This window comes from Protopterus annectens, chromosome 17.part0 (assembly GCF_019279795.1).
Source record: "Protopterus annectens isolate FY-2018-M chromosome 17.part0, PAN1.0, whole genome shotgun sequence".
NCBI classification, from domain to species: Eukaryota; Metazoa; Chordata; order Ceratodontiformes; family Protopteridae; genus Protopterus; species Protopterus annectens.
This window is the reverse complement of record NC_056751.1, coordinates 299,707,597-299,729,997: the sequence shown is the minus strand read 5'-3', so window position 1 is coordinate 299,729,997 and position 22,401 is coordinate 299,707,597. Positions and strand designations below refer to the sequence as shown.

Here is a 22,401-nt window from a genome sequence, read left to right as displayed (position 1 = left end):
AGAACATATAATTAGGAATGTGACAAGAGACAATGGTGGCAGTGACATGCAGTTAGAACATTCTCAGCTTATTAAAAATGTTCAGACTCAGAACTACATGCAAAAATGATAAGAAGCAACCAACTAACCATTCTATAAAATAGCTTCACAAATAACCTGGACTTCTAGCTTGTGACAAGGTCAAGAAATGATTTGAAATTATTTATTTTTTTACACTTGTACATTTCAAATGTGACAACTAATTATGGTTACTTAAGAAAGGTTAAGTTATATTGTGATGCACATATTTATTCTTCTGGGGTCAAATGCAGGCATTTGTATTGCATGCAATGTAATGCAATAAAAGTGAAAGACCATTTGAAGGTTCAGTATAATATGCTCCCAGATTATTTCCTTGAGAAAATGGGTCAGAAAAAAAAAAGCTGTAACAATTTCTCAAAACATTAGTGAAATAATGAGAAGGTAGAAATGTTATAAGATATGTCTTGAGGCTATGTTTGACGAAGACGGAAATGCATCCATGCTTATGCAATTCCTTCCAGCAGGTTAGGCCCAATTATTCCAAAATAAAAAAGCACCTAAATGACAAGATGTGTTGCATGCACCAAATATACATTTACACTTATATTTCAAGCAATAAAAACACAGACCACAAATAAAACAAGAAATGCAAGAATCCAACATGTACTTATAAATATATAAATCAAAAAAACTGAACATCTGCAAAATATTGCATGGGACTACATTACTTCATAATGGGCAGTTGGATCAAGAGCAGTTTATCAGAGTCCCTTTAGTTGATTTTGATTGGCATGAATGGTGTATTTGAATGACATGTCATTCATTTGAATATTACAATGATATTTGGCCAAATGTGGTTGCTGTACCTCTTCTTTTCAGGGACATTTGGATTTCACTTGAGCTGTGGGCTGTGGATGGGGCTGATTTCTTCCAAGCTATTTCTCCCTTCATGCCTGCCAACAACTAAGCTCTCTCCTACTGGTCATGAGCCCAGTCATTCCCCAAGCACAGAGGAGAGAGCCATCTGGAGGGGCTGCTATACAGACTGCCATGGAGGTGGTTTGTGCCTTTGCCAACATCTACTATTATAGGCTATGAAAGTGATTCTAATTACCTGAACCCTAGCCCTAGTTAAATGACATAGGCACTGTGATCACTGTTAAGGTCGAATACACACACGTATGTGTGTGTGTGTGTGTGTGTGTGTGTGTGTGTGTGTGTGTGTGTGTGTGTGTGTGTATGAGTGCTTCCAAACACATTCTACCTCTAACTTAGCTGCAATAAACTCACAGTCACGGGTCTTCTTCTGGCTTTATGTTGCCTGTAATTCTCCATTTGATAGCAAAATAGCCCACCCTCTGAGTACAGATAAGCCAGCAAATCCAATGCCTGAGCTGCTATTCAAACTTGGGTTATTGGGTTCATAGTCAGGGCTTTATTCCTCAATGTTATGGATCCTATTAGATTTAGATTTAGTGTTAAAGTTAAGATTAGATTTAGGTTTGAAGTTGGGGTTTGATGTAGAGTTAAGATTAGACTTTAAGTTAAGGTTATACAATGTGTGGGGTGTTGTGTTCTGTATATGAGGTGTAATTGCTTTGACTCTCATAATTAGGATTGTGGCTCATTCTGTGCTGTGCTTTATGTATACATAATGATGCATTTTTGGATGAAATTGTTTCTGATTTTTCCTCCATTTGGATTTGACTTTTACTTAGTTATCTATTTGTATGTTTGTTAAATGAGTAGGTAGAATGGTCTGGGGACCCTTTTCAGTCATGATCTAGGCTAAATGATCACAGACAATTCATACAGCAGTATATGGCATAAATACATACAGTGGAGTCCTTCTTATGCGGTCTCGCTTTAACCGGACTCCACTTTAACTGGCCATATTTTCATCCAGATTTTTAAATGAGTGTCAGTGAAGGAGATCTGGATCAATTGTCACTCATGCTCCATAATGGCTGGGAACGGTCTCACAGCTGGAACCAATCTGGCATGACACCGCCTCGACTGCAAGGTCTGTTGTACTGGTAGTACTATGTAGGCAATCATATGATCTGCATTGTTGCTTCTATTTCCCACTTTCCTGATGTTTGTCCCTTGACAACAGGAGCCAGTTGTAATAGTTCTAGCCATGGCAGAGGGTAAGCAGCCCCTGTCCAGGAGTGGGAGCCCTTTTGGTGGAAATGATGGGCGCTAGTAAAAAGATGCATTGGTCATATATTGCTAAGAAGGAGCATGGAAATGATAGTGATGCCATTGAAGACTTTGATAACCAAGTTTTAAGTAATTTCTTTGGAGATGAAGCTGTAAGAAGAAGGTAAGAGAGAAAAATCCCAGACTGTACACATTTTAATGAAACACATTTCTCAAGAGCGTACAAGTTGTTAAAGTTAGTCCACAGTACTGTCTTATGTTTGCTCTGTTATATGCTGCAATATTGTTCACTTGGTGCTTAGGCTTCCTTTCCTATTTGTAAGCCATCACATTATAGGGCGTTTTAGTCAAAAGATATATTAGGTTAAAAGTGCAGAGTCCTTGCAGATTATTCCCTCTGATATGTTGTCTATAGAACAATGACACAGATAATGTCAGTACACAAACCATTACGTATACAAGGTATTGACCTTGTTTGCATATCTCGAGGTCTCAGAATACCATTTATCATATCTTTAAAGTAGGAATAATGCTGCTGGAGGGAGCTGTTTTCTGTAGTTTACAGTAGTAGGCAGAGCAACGTTGTTTTAATGAGAAACTTCACATGTTGATGACACAGCATTGAAGACTGTTCCACTTTTGCTGGTGGAATGAGAGAAAATTAGTTGATTACTGAAATAACATTCACAGTACTTTGCTTACCTTCAATGCAAAAGGCATGTTCTTGCTTTTATGGGAGTGATTCTAGTTTTTAGTGTGGGAAACAACTGAGGCAAGGAATGGAACTAGGAAGCTAGGAGAGGCTACTATCTTATAAACTGAGAATGTGACTGAGCACTCTATGTAGAGAGATGAAAACTGCTTGAAAAAGTCATCTTTGATAAAATAATGTAAACCTTGAATGTGCTGTTATTTCAATCACACTGTGCTTTACCTGCTGCTTGTCCCCTTCTCTGAGCTTTAACTTATTTTGCTGGTTTTGTGTCTGTCAGATTTAGTGTCAGAGATATAGTGTCAATGCTCCAGCTTTATACTCCCTTATTAAGAAAAATCGGTCATTAATTATGAATGACAATGTTCTCAGGCATAAATTGTGTGAAGCACCAAGAATAGTGTTCCAACGAGGGCAAAACCTGAAAAATATATTACAATACAAGGCAAAAGGTGTAAGTACACAAACAGGTATGGGTAAATGTAATATGTGTAACTTTTGCAAACACATGCAGGTTGGCCAATTCTTCCCGTTGAGGGAACAGAAATATGTGACCAAACATAAGTTCGACTGTCAGAGTAGAGCAGTAGTTTACATGGCTCAGTGCCAACACTGTCAGGCTTTCTATATTGGAAAAACGGACCATAAATTAACGGAAAGAGTATATGAGCATTTATATTACATTTCCAAAACGAAAAAAGAAAGTGACCTAGCTAGACATGTTGAAGCATTTCCAGATCATACATTCAAATTTAGGGCTATTGACTATATGAATTCAAATGGAAGAGGTGGTCCCGATTCATTAATGTTGGAGAAACTAGAATTGAGGTGGCAGCTTCTACAGACGCCTGCCATTTTCCAGGATTGAATGAAGTGTATTCTATCCTGTGTATTCTTAAATTGAAAAATCTAGAGAGGTAGGCTCATGAAAGGTGTAAGTGAGTCCATACCCTCTTGTTGTAAGGTGCTGTCATGTGGACAGAATGGGTCAGGATAAATTATTTTAATATTTTAATAAATTATTTTAATATTTTAATATTTTAATTTTCATCAGAATGAAGATATTAAAAATAAAAATATACATGAAATAAATAATGTTGATTTTGAATTTTAGGCTAAATATTTTAGTAAGAGTATGTTTAAGGCATTACTTGTAAAATATTGAAATAAATGTTACAGTTAATAATATGTGGATCTCATAGGGAAGGATGTCTTTAAATGGAGGTGTGTGTTTAGTGTCACATGATTGATGACTTTTTTATTTAAACTTTGCATTTGTACATGTCTGTTATCTGAAGAAGTCGCCCTATAAGGGGAGATGAAAACGCTTAATAAAACTGACTTTATTTTTTTACTTGTGGGTGACCAGTGGAGTGATTTCCTAGCTTTTTTATCCAGTTTGTGTTTTTTTGGCTTTTCTGGTGTTCATCTCCTGAATAACTTCCCTTTCTTTAGCACTCTCTTCACCTCCTTTCCTACCACTCCAACATGAATATAGTCTACCCTCTTTTTTTCTCCCAAAAATAATCTTGGGATCTTCTGTAACTACAAGAAGACATACGACTATGCTTTTATAACAGCAGTCTACTTTGTGTTACTATTTTTTCCTTAATATGTTTCTTTTTCATACCTGGCAGAGCCTAGAACGGGTCTATATGGATAAATGCAATACCCCATTCAACAAATTTAAATAAAATAAATACATGAGTACATACACATACCTCTCAACTCTACAACTTTCCGCAGAATGTCCAGATTTTTGCTTCATATTTTTGGTCTGTTCCTCATAAAATATGTGATTTTCTGGCAAATCACTGGGATAATCTGTGGACTGAAGTCACTAAATAATGATATACATTTGAGTTTCAGACTTCATATCCTTCAGAAAAATACCAACTAAAACACACCCTATTATTCTAGCAACTTTCTAAGTTTATAAGAGCAATATTTAAAATATGTCCCTATTTTGGGGCTTTTGTCCCTTTGTGCTAAGAGGTTGAGAGGTATGTACATAAAAGATTTCATATATACACACATAAATAAAAAGACGATACCTAAAGCTCGATCTGTTGAAATGTTATGTTGCACACTTCTTTTAATTTTCATTTACTTATTGGTTAATTGAAGACATGAACTAGTCCTCCTCAGATCTTCTTCAGCCACAATTTAGGCCACAACTGCATTAGTACATGTATTATATGTGATCAGATTAGAATAGCTAGTCAAGCAGAGTATTGGAGATGGGACAATACTGAAGTGTCATAGAAATTCTGTGCAGACACAGGTGGAGCATGTTATCTCCACAAAGACTAATTGGAGATCAGCAATAAACCCAATACACTTGTCTTCATCAATAGCTAACCCTTAAACACAAACAAGTAAGCCCATGTTCTCTAGCATAAGAGAAATAAGTGAACAAAATGTTTCTAAGAACATAAAGTACAAACTGAAGGTCTATAAGTTGACAAAGAATAGCATTACTGACAAATCTACAACAGTATATATGATTGTACAGAAGTGAAAGTGGCAATAACAACAAAACAAACACTAAGCCTGATACTGCACTGCCAATGGTCATCTGCTTTGTGGCAGGGGCTAATACACTTAGTTTTGTTACGCAAACACAGATTGTCATCTGCTATACCTAGGCATGGTGAAGGTATCTGTATGAGGTCATCACTGAACAGTGAACTGTTAAACCTGTTTTGAATAAACTAGGGGACGATGACCTTATGATGGTGAGTGGTAACATGTTCCAAATTTTCAGATCAAACATTGATAGGCTTTAGTGAAACATTTCAAACAGTACTACACCTGTATCAAATCACACACACACACACACACACACACACACACACACACACACACACACACACACACACACACACACACACACACACACACACACACACAGTACCTCTGTGTTTCTTGATTCTGTTCTTCTGGCTATATGATCTGTGATCCTGTTGGTTTCAGCTTTTTTCACCTTGCATTGCTGTTGGAGGCTCATACTTGCAGTAGAAATCACACACAAGTAATTTTCTGTTCTGTGTCCTAGTGATTGACCCTCTTCCCAAAGTGTATTCCATCACAGTTTGGTCTTTTCTCACATATAGCTCCCTGGTTTTTGTGTAGACTGAATCTGGCCTGTCACCTTTATAAACAAGATGGTAGGCTGAACAAGTCTCTTCTGATACTCTTTCTCCCATTCTCCATTCTACCTCTAAGTTTGGTATTGTTTGTAAAGTGATTTATTTAGCTTGTATATACTCAGTGTTACTGCTAACACGTATAGACTGAATAGGTCTTGTCCCAGAAATAAACCCTGTGCCACAACAATAGATGTCACCTTTCCTGTAACAGTTTTCCCCTCAATAACATCCTCTGTATCCCAAAATTCAACAAGGTTACCCTCATCTGTGCCTTCTCTCCCACCACACACTCACTTGCCCCTTATTTTCTTATCAGCCTTTGTGTTTGCTGACTCAGAGGCCTGAATTCCAGATAAATCAGATTCACTATATTGCTTCTGTCCATCTTTCTCTCAAAAAACAGTCTTAGAACTGAATTAAGATTAAACTGCCAGGAACTGTTGTCAGGAATCCATTTTCTTTTTTAACCTGCAAAGGTGTTTTGTTCTAAGAAACTGGAAGCCTTATCTTCTGTATTTTCTCCATTATCTTGCATACTACTCATGTTGGAATCATCATTCCAGAGCTGTCTGATCTACTCCTTGAGCCACCCATACATCTCAACCCCTTAGACAAAGCCAAAATAATAATGAGTGGGGACAAACGCCAAAAATAGGCACAATTTTCAAATATTGCTCTTACAAACCTAGAGACTTGATAGAATAATAGGGTTTGCATTAGCATGAAATTTGTGAAGAGTATGAGGTATGAAGCTCAAATGTCTATTGTTACTTTCTGACTTCAATCTTTAAAGATTAGCCAATAATTTGCCAGAAAACCACAATTTTGTGAAAAAAAACAGACCAAAAATATGAGGAAAAAATCTGTACAGTTGAGAGGTATAGAGCCACCAGTGTATATAAATGCCACTCTGGCCATCTTCCATGGGAGACTGACTCTCACTCAGTGATCTGTTCAAAAGTTGAATTAGAGGAGAAGTCAGAGTACTGACCAGGTAATGTCACTTTTACACAATAACCAAGCAATCAGAACTGAAGTGATCAGAGAACAGATCCTCAACAGCCTAAGCAATCAGAACTGAAGTGATCAGAGAACAGATCCTCAACAGCCTAAGCAATCAGAACTGAAGTGATCAGAGAACAGATCCTCAACAGCCTAAGCAATCAGAACTGAAGTGATCAGAGAACAGATCCTCAACAGCCTAAGCAATCAGAACTGAAGTGATCAGAGAACAGATCCTCAACAGCCTAAGCAATCAGAACTGAAGTGATCAGAGAACATATCCTCAACAGCCTAAGCAATCAGAACTGAAGTGATCAGAGAACAGATCCTCAACAGCCTGCTTCTTTCATGGGCGTGGTGTCAGCAGTACTATAATGCAATTAAGAACCGTAATAAGGCGCTTGTTGTAAAATTGCCAAAGTAGCCCAGAGATGAAGACTATCTGAGTGACTATGCCAAATGCATTTTTTTACTTTTAAATGATACGTGATATCGATTTTTGGGAGGTTGCAGCAGCTAAGTGTTTTTATTTTTTGTTCAGATGTTTATCAACATAGGAATAGTTGATATTTAATGGGGTGGACTGGGAAGCACAGATGCCTGCATGGCTGACTGTGAAACTTTACCCCCACATTAAATGTTTGTTTTTTTGTTTAATGAAGCCGTGTCACTAGGGAATATATTCAATAAGATTAATGCATTGACTGATGATACTTGTGACATTACACATTAATTCCATAATATCGACAGTACTAGTTATTGCATAGTCAAGCAGATCATTTATGGAAACTAGTCACACATCCCCTGATGTTGGTCCTTCTGGCTATCCTTGTTAGTATCTTAAGGATATCCTATCTGAACTCTGTATTTTGTCATCTTTTAGTGTCTTCATTTTTATCACATACCCTCTCATGTCCTCATCCGTCCATCCTATTGCTTCTTTCACTTTCCTTCTTGTTGCCTGCTTCTTGTGGCCCATTCTGAGCTTCATATCTCCTCTTTCTTGGTAAATGCCAAGGAGAATAGAACATTCAGCATTTCATCCTGTTCTACTGCTCTCCATTACTGATCAGATAATTTCACTTATTCCTGTTTTTTTTCCTCCATGTATATAATGTAGGTTTATTCGTTTATATCACAGCTGTTACCTCTCTTTCCATTTCTGACTTTGCTTTTATTTTCTTAATTTTAATGTAATATTTTCTGAAACCACTATCTCTATGTTTTTAGTTTGTGTGTATATATATATATATATATATATATATATATATGTGTATATATATATATATATATATATATATATATATATATATATATATATATATATATATATACACACCTGTATATGGGTCTATATTAAAAGACTGAAGGGGTGTTTCAGTGAACACCTCTTGGTCGACACGTAATGAGCGAATGCATTAAAGCACGAATACTCAAAACAGCGATATCTTTCCCTAGGAAAGAAATTGCTTGGCCATCCCCTTGTGTTTGCCCCTTTTCTCACTATAATGCGATCTCGGAGTTGATATATTTAGTTAGGGGGTGTGTGGGGTGTGAAGTCCACCATGATGTTATGTTTTAAAGTGTGTGTCTTTGTGCTAGTGGTTTCTTTCCCAGGGAAAGAAACCACATATTTGAGCATTCGCACTTTAGTGCATTCGCTCATTATGTGTCGACCAAGAGGTGTTCGCTGAAACACCTCTTCGGTCTTTTAATATAGACCCTATATATATATATATATATATATATATATATATATATATATATATATATATATATATGGGTCCCCTTCGGTAGATCGAACTTTTACAAGTTCGAACCTCATATGGCCGGGACCATATGTTCGAACTTGTAAAAGTGCGATCGGACTGAATGGAGATCTCCATACAGTGCGGAACGGGAAGATTTCCCATTTCCACAATTTAGTGCAAACTCGGATTTGGAATATTTAAGTAGGAGGGATGAAGCCCCCCACATGGGGGGTGCAGGGGTGCATAGCTCCCCTGCTACAGATGTTTAGTTTTGTTTTTTGCTGTTTTCTTTGTTTTTGCTTCAGTGTACGAACTTTTACAAGTTCAAACATATGGTGTCAGCCATACATGGCTCGAATTTGTAAAAGTTCGATCTACTGAAGTAGATCTATATATATATCTTCACCTTAGCCTTGAGTGCTATTGTGATCACATTATTGAACCACACCACAGCCATCTTTTCACGTTGCATTTACTGACCTGAGTGCTCTGCTCTTCCTTCTCATATTTTCCAATGATTGCTCCTTATAATTCATTCCTTCGCTCATTTTCTAGACCCTCGAGTAAGCTTTCATTTTCCCTATTATTTTTCTCAGAACATGACCCAGGTAGCTACATACCCTTGCCATCGTTTCTACTTTCCTCTTCATTTCAGTCCCTATTATAAATTATACCATACTACAGTCATTATTGCCAGAGGGGACTGCAATATCAGTTCCTTCGCCTCCACCTCCCTGCATAGTACCCTTTCACTAGTATCGCCTTTACTTTCCTCTTTTTCCATGCTCTTTGCAATCTTCCAGACAAACTACCTTCTACAGTCTCTTTCTATCACTCAACCCATGATGCTGGGCTACTCTAGTCTTGTCTCCAGCAGGTTGAAATCTCTGTTTATTATTACTATCTTTTCTGTCCCCTACCCCCACAATTCCTAACCTTATCTTTGATCATCTTGTTATCTTGCCTGTTTTAGTCAGACAGCTGACATTAATTTGTCACCCCCTTTCCCCCTTTCAGGTTTCCACTCTTGTTGACCACTGTCTTGACTGCAGTTAATCACTTCCTTGAATATGCTGCAAACCACGCCCCTTTTTTTAACCACTCCTAAAATGTGTTAATCTGATATCACTTTACTTATGTCTAAGTAATTCCACCACATCCACCTCTCTTTCAGTAAGTTCTAGTATAGTGCTGTCATTTGTTTACAAAATTGTTGAATTTCCTGCCCTGTATTGCTCCTCTGAGGCTCTATTTCACCCCCATGTCCTGTCTTCTCTTTTGTGTTTAGTACTTCCATTCCTGTTATGTCCATCATCATTCTCTCTCTCACTCCTCTCATCTCAGTTTAAAGACACCAATATTTTAATGTATCCTATAAGCACCTCTTTTATTATCACTGTCCCATGAAAGTAATGATGAAGGTCAGGCTTCAGAACAAGGCCAGCGATGAGCAGTAAGGCTATTGCAAAAGGGACGTTTTAATGCAATTGCAGAAACCAGCAGTTCTGAGACAAATTAGCTGCAGTGAGGAAAGATAACATTATTGCCTAATTTGCATGTCAGCCAATGTATCACATTGGCACAGGCACCCCCCATCCCCCCCCCCAACATATAGATATATCCCCATGCCACTCTACTGTCCCTGCAGTCACAAAGCATCCATGACTTTGCCTCTCTAACTGTCCTTTCCTGTCCCTTGTTTAGGACCCATACATTAGTCAATAATGCCAGACATTAGCATTTAATACATGTAGGTTTGGTGGAATGAAAATGCACCAGTCAGCAACACACACACACACACACACACACACACACACACACACACACACACATGTATTCTGCACTTGCAACTTCTTTTTGGAAAAGTTGTACTTTTAAAGTAATATTTATAAAGTGTCCTTATTGCCCTGTGTCCTACCCCCCACCCACATATCACAGCTACTGCTCATTAGTCAATGGGAGGTCAAGAGGTATGGAGTCCCCCTAACATACACACACATATAAACACACATCTACCCTACCGATCCTTAAGTAATCCCCCTACTGTCACCCCTCCAGGCAGACACAGAAACACACATACATGCATTCACACACAAATACAGACACAAATACACTCAGGTGAGGCCACTCTACCTCTGCATACACTCTCACACACAGACAAATAGACCAAGACAGGGAGTCTAAATGGAGAGAAGATCGGGTTTAAATGGAGACATGATAACATTAGTAAACAAAGAAAAGCAGTATTGCTAGAACTGAATTCATCCTCAAGTCTTGATGAGTACCTTCATGAGGTGGACCCTGTTTTTAGAAAATCTCACCAAGATGACACTGTTATATAGAGTCTCTTTTATGCAGCATATATAATATGAACACAAGCATGTTAAAAAATAAAAAAGATAGCTGTGTGCACAAGTCCCAGGATACAAACGATCCAGTCCTAGTATGTGCCCTACTGACAGGACTGGAAAAAGTGCCAGTGAAGAATCCTCAAGACACAGAAACACGCCTGCAATGTGGTTAGGCCTGACCCACAGGGAGATGGCCCTCTGTTGTAGAAATGACAGGCCAAACAACAACCATAAAGATAATAAGAGTGGACTACTGAAGGTAAGAAATTCTGTATTGCTACTAATATGCATGAAGCCCAGAATTTCTGGATAGAAGATATTCAAAAAGATTAAGAGAGGAAAGAAAATACTTGCACAAGCAAAACTGTTAAAAGCCTCAGATGCAAATGTGTGTTCATTAATACAACACAGTCATGAAAAACATTAAATACACCAAGAAACTTTGGGCCATTTGGAAAAAGAAGCAACCGAAGAAGTGCAAAAATATAAAGAACAAAACCTTGAGATTTTCAAAAGGTATAAAAAAGAAACATGGACAAAGGAAAGAAAGAAAGATCTGATATCATGCAATATGTGTGCAAAGGAGAAATCCAGACTAATCAATACAAAAAAAGCAACTCCAAAGCTATTTGAAGAGAAATAAAGGAAAAGGCACCCAGATATGTAAAATTTCACAATACAAAAAATAAGCTCACAAAAGAAGACCACAGAACAGAACATTAGTAAAGCAGAAGTTAAACAAACAGAAGCTGAAGTTATGGAATACCAGCAATGCAAAGGATTTAGTGTAGAAAGTCTGACACAGATTATGTCACAGCATGATGGAACAGTGAGTCCCCAAAGTAAGGAGAAACAGGTGGAGCAGGAGACATCTGAAGAAGAAATATGGACATGGGAAAGAAAAAGAGATTTAATATGTTGCAACATTTATGCAAAGGAGAAAGCAAAACTAATCAATACAAAAAGCAGCACCAAAGATATTTGAATAGGAATACAGGCAAAGGCATCTGGATATGGAAAATTTGACAATACAAAAAATAAGAAACAAAGGAAGAAAGTAGAAAAGAGGATTAGTAACGGAGAAGTTAAAGAAACAGAAGTTATGGATTACCTGCCAAATAAAGAATTTAGTGTAGAAAATCTAACTCTGTTAATGTCACAGCATGAAGGAACAGTGAGTCCACAAATGAAGGAGAAGCAGGTGGAATGGGAAGCATCTGATCACTTGTAACATAAAGATACTCTGGAGCCTTCAACAAGAAACCAGTACAAAAGTTCACCTGAAGTTCCACAACAAGGGAAGGAGCAGGAAACAGTGGCAACTCTGACACAGTCAATGTTGTGGAGTGATAAGTTTGTGAGTTCCTATATGAAAGAGCAATGGATGAGGCAGGATGAAGCTGAAAAGAATATGTTACAGGAATATGTTCTGGAACTTTCTGTAGAATGCCCGCAGGAAACAAAGAATAAATAATATGACCTCAGTTTAGAAGAAAATTATCTAAGGGAAGATATGTTTGATTTAATAGTGATGGATAGACATAGTAAGATCAATGAAAGAAACAGACTACAGAAAGTTAATAAGACCCAAAATGTTAAAAGTCTAATAAAACAAACAAACACAGTAATCAAGACTATTAACAGAAATTCATCTTATACAGCAAAGTAAATAGGCTATATTACTGTGCAGCTAAATTAATAACAGATTCATAGGTTCATAGGAGATTACTAAGCTAATGTCCCATGAGCTGTTACAAGTCTAGCCATACTTAACCCGAGTTTCCCAATTTTCAATAGCTAAGTAAAACAAGTTTACAGAAGTATGAGCCTACGCTATGGCCTCTTAATACTGACTGCTTTTGTCCATGAGGTAGATAGGTGCCACCCCAGGTGCCACCCCAGGAATAAATTTACGATTACCCATCCATCAATCTAGGTTGCTTTTGAAGAAGGCCAAGGAAGGGCTTTGTTTCATGTGAATGCGAATCTTGTTCAAGAGAAGAGGTAGTCTCTGAGAGAAAGTCTTACCACAAAAATACAGAGCAATAAGGGAAAGGAAGGGAAGAAATCAAATGCCATCATGGAAGCATTGAACAGAGAAAAAGTACAGTTTTGTACCTACCATAAATGTAGATGTTCGAGGATCCACATTGCTGCAGTCCTAACTATTGGGTAGTCCGCTGTCCAGTCGGCCCGAATACCAAAGTATATGGCTGACGTCGGTCAAGGCGCATTAGACTGACGTCAGTACGTCAGGGTACTAATGCGCATGACCGACGTCATATCCTCAGTCTTTTCTTGCCCCAGATGTCAGAAGACCCTAGAAAGACAAGGCCAATACCAAAAACTCCAAACATACCTGCACCAAAAAATATGTACAATATATACAAAAGTGCCAGAATATAACCTCACCTACACAACCACCCCTAAACACAGAGGGGAAGGAGGGAGGGTAAATTGGACTGCAGCAATGTGGATCCTCGAACATCTACATTTATGGTAGGTACAAAACTGTACTATGTTCTTCATTCCACATTGCTGCAGTCCTAACTATTGGGTAGAATCCCAAAGCAGAGGTAAGGGAGGCTGGCAAATCATAAGGAAACAGGAGCTGACAACATGCCTTGCAAAATAGCTGTGGCAAAACCAGCCCTAGACTTAGAGTAGAGAGGAAGGTGATAATGCTTAGAGAAAGTATGCACTGAACTCCAAGTAGCTGCCTCCAAAATATCCTTAGTTGCCACTTCCCTTAGAAATGCTGTTGAAGTGGCAGTAGCCCTAGTGGAATGAGGCCTAATCCCAGCTGGAATCTCCTTGCCATGATGGGAATAACAAAATGCAATGCAAAACCCAATCCACCTAGAAATAGTTTGTTTTGACACAGGCTTGCCCTGAACTCAAAGCAAAAGAAACAAACAACTGCTGAGACTGCCTAAAATCCTTAGTCCTGCTTAAATAATAACGCAATTGCCTGTGTACATCTAAAGTGTGCAAAATCTTTTCCCCTTTATTTTGGGGATCTGCATAAAAAGTAGGCAAATGAATAGTTTGGTTTAAAGCCACACTAGAAACCACCTTAGGCATAAAGGAAGGATTAGTACGTAATGATACCCTATCCTTATGAAAAATCAAAAAAGGCTCAACCGCCATAAGGGCCTGCAACTCAGAAACCCTTCTTGCAGAAGTAATGGCCAACAAAAAGCAGTCTTCCATGACAAGTATTTCAAGTCAGCAGTAGCCGAGGCTCAAAAGGTTGTAGAGTAAGTTTCTCCAACACAAAATTGAGATCCCAAGCAGGAGTAGGAGCTCTACGTGGGGGTCTTATATTCTTTGCCCCTCTAAGAAATTGCTTGAACAAAGGATGCGAAAACAATGGTGGATCACAATCATAGTGAGCTGAAATTGCTGCAGCATGAATCTTAATGGAAGAGAAGGACAAACCTTTGTCCAATAACTCAGTAAGATATTGAAGAGCCACACTCAAATTAGGCTCAGAAATCTCCAAATTGTTTGCTGCACTCCAAAACAAAAATCTCTTCCATTTTTCTGCGTACACCTTCCTTGTACTAGGTCTTCTGGCTTCCATAATCACATTTAAAACTTGTTGAGGAAGTTGAGACCTGCTGTGTTTCAAAACAGAATATGCCAGGCTGTTAGATGAAGAGAGTGGAGCTTGACATTGATCAGGTGACCGTCCCTCTGAGACAACAGGTGTGGAATCAAAGGTAAAGGCCATGGAGGCTTCCTTACCAGACTCCTCAGTAATGGGTACCAGTGTTGCCGAGGCCAATCTGGAGCTATTAAAATCATCCTTGGCTTGTCTTGTCTGACCTTTAGGAGCACCTTTGGGAGAAGAGGCAGAGGTGGAAAGGCATACACATGAAGATTTTTCCAACTGAAAGAAAGAGCATCCACTTTCCAAGCTGTGTGATGAAACCTCTTTGTGCAAAACTTTGGCAGCTGGTGGTTTAGTGGAGAAGCGAACAGATCTATGTCTGGAGTTCCCCATGACACTGTCAATTTTTGAAATACATGAAGATCCAGTTTCCACTCGTGGGGATCCATGATTTGTCTGCTTAACACATCTGCTAAGGAGTTCTGTGCTCCTGGCAGAAACCTTGCCTGAAGAGTTAGTTGCAAGCTGAGCGCAGTCTCCCATAAAATCATTGCTTGCCTGCACAACGGGTAAGAATGTGTTCCCCCTTGTTTGTTGATGTACCACATGACAGTTGTGTTGTCTGTTAGAATCAACACCTGCCCTGGAAGAAGTAACTTCTTGAAAGCCATTAATGCAAACTGGACTGCTAACATCTCTTTCATGTTGATATGTAGATGCTGTAGTCTGGCAGGCCACTTGTCTTGTATCCACTTTCCATTTAGATGAGCTCCCCAAGCAATGTCTGAGGCATCTGTCGTTAGAATCTGACTCGCCTCTGGCCGGGTCACAGAGAGTCCCTTGTTTAGGTGACATTCCTGAGCCCACCACAAAAATCCTTTTGAATGCAAGGTATTATTTGAATGACAGTGTCCAAATCCTGGCAGTGCTGTGTCCAAACATTTTTGAGATACCATTGCAGCTTCCTCATATGCAGTTTGGCATTGGGAAGCACCAGAATACAAGATGCCATGAACCCTAAGGCTTGAAGGACTGTCCTTGCAGTCAGCCCGGACTGAAGAGATAGGTGATGGAAGTAACTGGAAAGATTCTTTTGTTTGTCCGGGGTTAAAAAGGCCATCTGGGCTGCTGTATTCAGTCTCACACCCAGAAAGCACATGTCTTGAGAGGGTACTAGACTGGACTTTATTTCGTTCACAGAATACCCTAGGCATCTTAGCACTGCTATCACATATTCCAAATGCTGTAAAGGTCTTCCTTTTCTTGAGCCAGAATCAGGCAGTCGTCCAAGTAAGGATAGATTTGAATTCCTTTTAGTCTGAAGTAAGCTATCACTGGAGCCAGAACCTTTGTGAATACTCTGGGCACAGTAGATAAGCCAAAGGGCAATGCAGAGAACTGATAATGAGAATTTCCAGCTCGAAAACGCAGATACTTCCTGCAACTTAGTCTGATAGGCACATGAAGGTAAGCTTCCTTGAGATCTAAAGTTACCATCCAGTGATCTTTGCCCAGCAGAGGTAAAAGCTGTTGTAACTTCAACATTTTGAACTTGGGAATGTCCAGATAAGTGTTGAGGATAGATAAATCCAAAATTGGTCTCCACGTGTTCCCCTTCTTCGGTACTAGGAACAGGCGCAAATAAAATCCTAGGCCCCTTTCTGGCACAGGAACTGGCTGAACGGCCCCTATTTGGAGCAACAGAGAAATTTGCTTGTGAGCCTCTTGTCTTTGTAGAGGAGGAATGTCTGGCATGCCTTTGAAAGGAGGCAAGGTATGGAAATAAAACCTGTAACCGTGGTGAATGATATCCAGAACCCATCTGTCTTGGGTAATTAAATCCCAATTTTCTTTGAAAAGAGACAGCCTTCCTCCCAAAGGTGCTGCCAGGCGAGAATGTACTGGCAGCTGAAAAGGCAGGTCATTGGGTCTGTTTACGAAAGGACTGACCCCTGCCCTCACCAGAAGTCTGAGCAGGTGAACTCCCTGTTCTAGGCCTAAAAGAACCTTGAGCTCTGCCCCTACCACATCTAGACCTACCCCTAGACTGGGAATCATAAGCAGGATATGTCCATCCCTTAGTAGGCCAATTTCTACTAAACTTTGGAGGCTGCACCTGCAAAAAATCCTTAACAGTTTGCATAGACTTAGCCTTATCCTCCATTTTCTTTAAAACTGCTTCCACAGGCGAACCAAACAACACATCAGACTGTAAAGGAGCATCCAAAATCCTCGTCTTAACATGCTCAGCTAAATTCTGATCTCTCAACCAGGCGTGCCTACGAAGAACAGAACCAGTGGCAGCCACCCTCGAGGAGGCCTGCACAGCATCAAAACCACACTGCAAGGAATGCTTACCCACCTGTTCAGACACATGAACTAAATCCTGCAACTCTTTACACTCAATACCTTCAGCCAGAGCATCCACCTTAGACTTCAATTGTGAAAGGAGATAATTCTGATATTTTAACATGTGAAACTGACAATTCAACGCCCTCATGGCTAAAGTGGAAGAAGTATACACTTTCTTTCCCCATCTATCCAAAGCCCTAGCCTCTTTATCAGGAGGAACAGGATTTTTAACAACAGAAGCCTTCACACCTTTAGGCCCCTGAGAGACAGTTTCCGGGTCTGCCCTAGGACTCTTAAAAGATACTTATGAGCCTCAGGCACCCTATAGTACCTATCCGGTTTAACTGGGGCAGGAGGCAAAGAATCAGGATTCAGGGAAGCCTCTGCAAAAACATCCTCTACCACATTCAGAACAGGAGGTATAGCTAAAGGCCTATGCTGGGGTAAAAACAAGAATTCCCTAAGCCTCTTCCTGGAATCAGAGAAATCTTGACCTTCCCATTTAAAATGCTCCCTCATGGAATGCAGAGTCTCTGAAAATGAAAAATCCTCAGGAGGCGAAGCTGAAGGAGTAGAGTCATCCACATCAGAATCAGAATAAGGAGGATACTCCTGCAAGTCTTCAGCCAAGACTCAGAAGCCTCCGAACATTGCTCAAAACTCTCAAACTCAGGTTCCACCCTAGGCCTCTTATCAGGAGGGGGCATAGAACCTCTAATCATAGTAATCAAATCCTCTGCCATTTTTAGCATATGCTTCTTAGGCAAAGACCCTGAAACACTCGGAGAAACCCCCACTGAAGCTAAACTAGGCCTGCCTCTTAAAGAAGCTTTGGAAACAGAAGGGGAGGCCCTAACCACCTTAGGAAGAGAGGGAAGAACAGCCACCTGAGAAGCTCCTTCAGCCTGGCCTACTTCCGGAGAGGACACATCCTGTAACAGTAAAGTCTCTCCCTGAGACTCCAAAGAAACTCCTGGCAAAACCTCCGGCTCCACTGAGCCTTCTAAAGAACCGACGTCCGGGACTGTCGGTTCCTCCACCCTAGGCTTTGCTGCTTTGTCCTTGCGCTTTTTGGCCGAAGCGGGCGTCGGAGCATCCGACGGCATTTTATAATTACAACGCTTCCCAAAAACTAACCTGGCACAGTCTAACCTTCTCTTAATAGTGCGTTTGTTAAATCTAGCACAAGAGCGGCATCCAACAACGTCGTGCTCAGGCCCTAAACAAGGTATACACAAAGTATGGTAATCCCTATGAGGTATCTGTTTCCCACAAGAAATACAGTTATTCACTTTTTCTGACATCCGGTTAAATACTGAGGCAAGAAAAAAACAAAATATTCCCCAACGGGGTACTTAGCCAACTTTGATTCGGTCTGAAACTCTGACTTCAGAAACTTTCAGAACGCCAACCTGCACTCGCAAAACTGCTTCTGCATCGGACCATGCGGCAAAAAAGACTGAGGATATGACGTCGGTCATGCGCATTAGTACCCTGACGTACTGACGTCAGTCTAATGCGCCTTGACCGACGTCAGCCATATACTTTGGTATTCGGGCCGACTGGACAGCGGACTACCCAATAGTTAGGACTGCAGCAATGTGGAATGAAGAACATCTATAAAGCAATTAAGACAGGAAGTCGCACTGTTAGAAGAGTACAGAAGAGGGACTACATCAGTGGAAGACCCCAGGCTCAGATGCAGTATCTAACTTCTGGCTGAAATTATTAACATCTTTACAGAAATATTTAGCCCTGAGTAAGAACTACTTATTTGCACACCCTAAACAGAATCCTGGTTAACAACAGGAAAAATGATACTCCTCCTTAAGCGTGAACCTGCAAGGTATCCTAAAAACTATAGACAAATAACTTGTCTTCTGATGATGTACAAACTATATAGTGGAATTGATGCCAATAGTGTTTACAGTCATTTAAAAGAAAACTCAATTATGGCAAAAGAACAAAAGAAAGTCACATTGAACAAAAGATCATTTGTTGTTAAATAAAGTTATGGGGGCCAGATTCAATAAAGCCTACACTCAGTGTACACAATATGTATTCAATGCAATTCTTATCACATTTTTTGTGCTTTCTAGTCACGCAGAAAGATTACACGAAGACTACATGAAGTCTACACTTTGTGGTAACCTTTATGAATCCCTGTCAATATTTAAAGCTGCAAGAATATCAGTAGGAAAACTAAAATTAGGAGGAAGAAGTTGTGAGTTATGTCTGTGTTGTCTGTTCACTCAGAACGGTGTACGCTTAGTGTAGGCTTTATTGAATCTGGCCCATAATATATAATTGTAAAAAGGGGAATAATGCAAGTATGGCATGGATAGAATACAAAAACACATTTGACAGCATCCCACATTCTTGGATAAAGGAGTGCTTACAGATGTATCAGCTACACCCTACATCAATTGATTATATTACAGTGACCATGAAACAGTAGCAAACCACTCTCAGCTAAGCCATGATAAAGGACAAATTATTATCTCAGGGATAAAAATTCTAGGGGAGATATTCCAGAGTGACACTCTGTCACTGCTGCTCTTCTGTCTTGCACTTAACCCTTTAAGCTGTCTACTTAACAGATTATGTCATGGTTACAATTGGCTCCCAGAAAACAACAAAGTATAATGACTTCTCGTATTCTTTTTGTGGATGATTTAAAACTGTATAGTTCACTAGATGAGGAGATGAAAGCACAACTGGAAGTGGTCAAAACTTTCTCAGATGGTATAGGAATGTCATTTTGTCTTGATAAATGTGCAAAAACAACATTTAAAGCAGGAATGCTGCAACACCAAGAAAATATCTGTCTGGGAGAAGAAGATTATATATTCCTCATAGCATTGGTGGTATAATGGTGAGCATAGCTGCCTTCCAAGCAGTTGACCTGGGTTCAATTCCTGGCCAATGCAAGAAGTATGTACATTTAAACACTCGTCTCATTTCTGCTGCAAAGAAACAAAGACAAAGGCAAAGAAACAAAGACAAAGTGATTATTTTTTTCTTGGACAGCGCAGTGGTGCAGCGGTTGCATTGTCACCTCACAGCAAGAGGTGCTCCGGTTCAATTCTTGGCTGGGGTGCCATCTGTGTGGAGTCTGCATGCCCTCCCTGCATTCGTGTGGGTTTTCTCTGGGGGCTCTGGTTTCCACCCACATTACAAAGACATGCGTCTGGAGCATTTCTCCCTGGGCCTCCGCTGAAAATTGGCTTTGTTCCAAGTCGGACTTTCCCAGTAAACAAATGTTAAAGAAAGAAAGAAAGAAAGAAAGAAAGAAAAATAAATGTGATATAAAGGAACTTGAGCAGGATGGAGTATATAACTAGTTGGGAATTGATGAGGGATCATCAATAAAACATGAACAAATGTGAACAAAACTCAGTAACAAATATTTTAGAAGACTAAAATTAATACTGAAAACAGCCCTGACATCTAGGAACAAAGTTCAAGCTATAAACCAATTTTTTCTTTCTGCTCTAAGTTACAGTTTTGGGATGACTGACTGGCCCCAAAGGGTATTGGATCGGTTGGACAAGAAAACAAGAAAAAATGCTTCATGCTTATCAAATGATATATAAAAAGCAGTGTATACCAATATTATATATTCCTCATTCTGAAGGAGGTATGAGCCTTCTTGAAACTGATTACATGTATAGATCTGCAATCATAGGACTGCATACATATCTGTTGACCTCACCAGATCCAAACATAGCGAAAGTTTTAAAACATGAAGAGAACAAATCTAAAATGACTTCCTGCTTATTTTAGCAGAAACATATAAGTGTCAAGTGGGAATGGAAACCAAACCAGAAATAGACAAAAATCATGCAGCAACTTAATGTGCCAAAAAACAAGAAGGAATATAAAGAGCAGGATCAGATGAGAAAGCAAGAAATGTGGAAACGGCATCAATATAGTTGCAATAACAGAAAACTCATGCAATAACTTCAGGAATAGTTAGGGAGAAGTGAATTTAAACCACAAGATGTAAGATTAAAATTAGTGATCCAGGATAGTGGGCTACATACACATTGGTTTACAAAGTTCATTGAACATATCAGAGAAACAGACAAATGCAGGTTCTGTAAAACAGAACTGGAAACAGTTGAACATCTTGTTGCAGGATGTGGTACACTAATGGCAGAGGGCCAGTATAGAAAGGCATAATAACGTGGCAAGACAGTTGCACTAGGGATTGTGCAAACTTTACAATATTGAAGTAGCTGAGAAGCATTGGAAACATGACCCTGAGAGCATTGTAGAGAATAATGACTTTATATCACATGGGATTACCTATTACCTGCAGTTCAAATATAGATGTGAGAAAACCAGATATAGTAGTCCACGAAAAGAAGACAAAATTAGCACTAATCATTGAAATTGCTAAACCCAGTTATTACAGTGTCTTAGATAATGAGAGAGACACAAAATCATAAAATGACAGGATTTGCAGGCAGAAATGAGGGCAATGTGGAAGGAGGACACCCAGACAGTTCCAATAGTAGGAGCAATGGATCTCATAAAAAATAATTTACAGTCTATTTTAGCTATGGTATCAGTACATGTAACTCCACAGAAATTGCAGACGGAGTCAGTTCTGGGCACATTGTGGGTGCGGCTAAGAGGATTTTGGCTAACATCAAAGATTGAAACAATACTAATTTCACAAACTTTAATCGTACTTTGACTTAGGAATGGAGTCCATGTCCATCATGGTATTAGAAACCCAAAAGACTTGGAGAAATTAAACACATGGAACCACACACATACACACTCATACACCAAGTAGCTGTCAACTAAAATCGCCATAACTTACCTCTAGCATGATCTCATTCATTGAAAGTAATGGGTGAACACGATTTTTGGCCAAGTTAATTAACATACTGTATAAGTTATTTACGCAGAGGAGTGGTTGTATGAATCACTCAGCTGTGTAAATCACTTGTTATGTGCATTTCCAGGGGACAACGCATGGCTCATTGTTTCATGCTTCTCCCTCTGAACCCCTCATTTACATTTGTGGTAAACCAGCCCATCATGCTGCTCCACCCGTTTGAAGTAAACACTATGGTAGGGCTGTCTCAGAATTCAAAACAGCTACCCCCAGTGGTAAAGAGAACTTATCACTGGTGGCAATGGTTGCAAATCTCAGGGGAAGGCTGTTTCTTAAATAAGTCATCTTCTTCCTAAAACCTCCTTTATTACTCTGTATAAGTCATCCCTACCCAGTTACTCAGCAAGACGCTTTATAATAAGACTTACT

The 22,401-nt window shown here is 39.4% G+C and overlaps 1 non-coding gene across 1 annotated transcript; it reads left to right on the top strand.

The window, feature by feature from the left end:
* Nucleotides 1-19,978: 19,978 nt before the first annotated feature.
* Nucleotides 19,979-20,050, top strand: TRNAG-UCC. Its single transcript has one exon. It is a non-coding gene; the product is annotated as a tRNA-Gly (tRNA).
* Nucleotides 20,051-22,401: the final 2,351 nt, after the last annotated feature.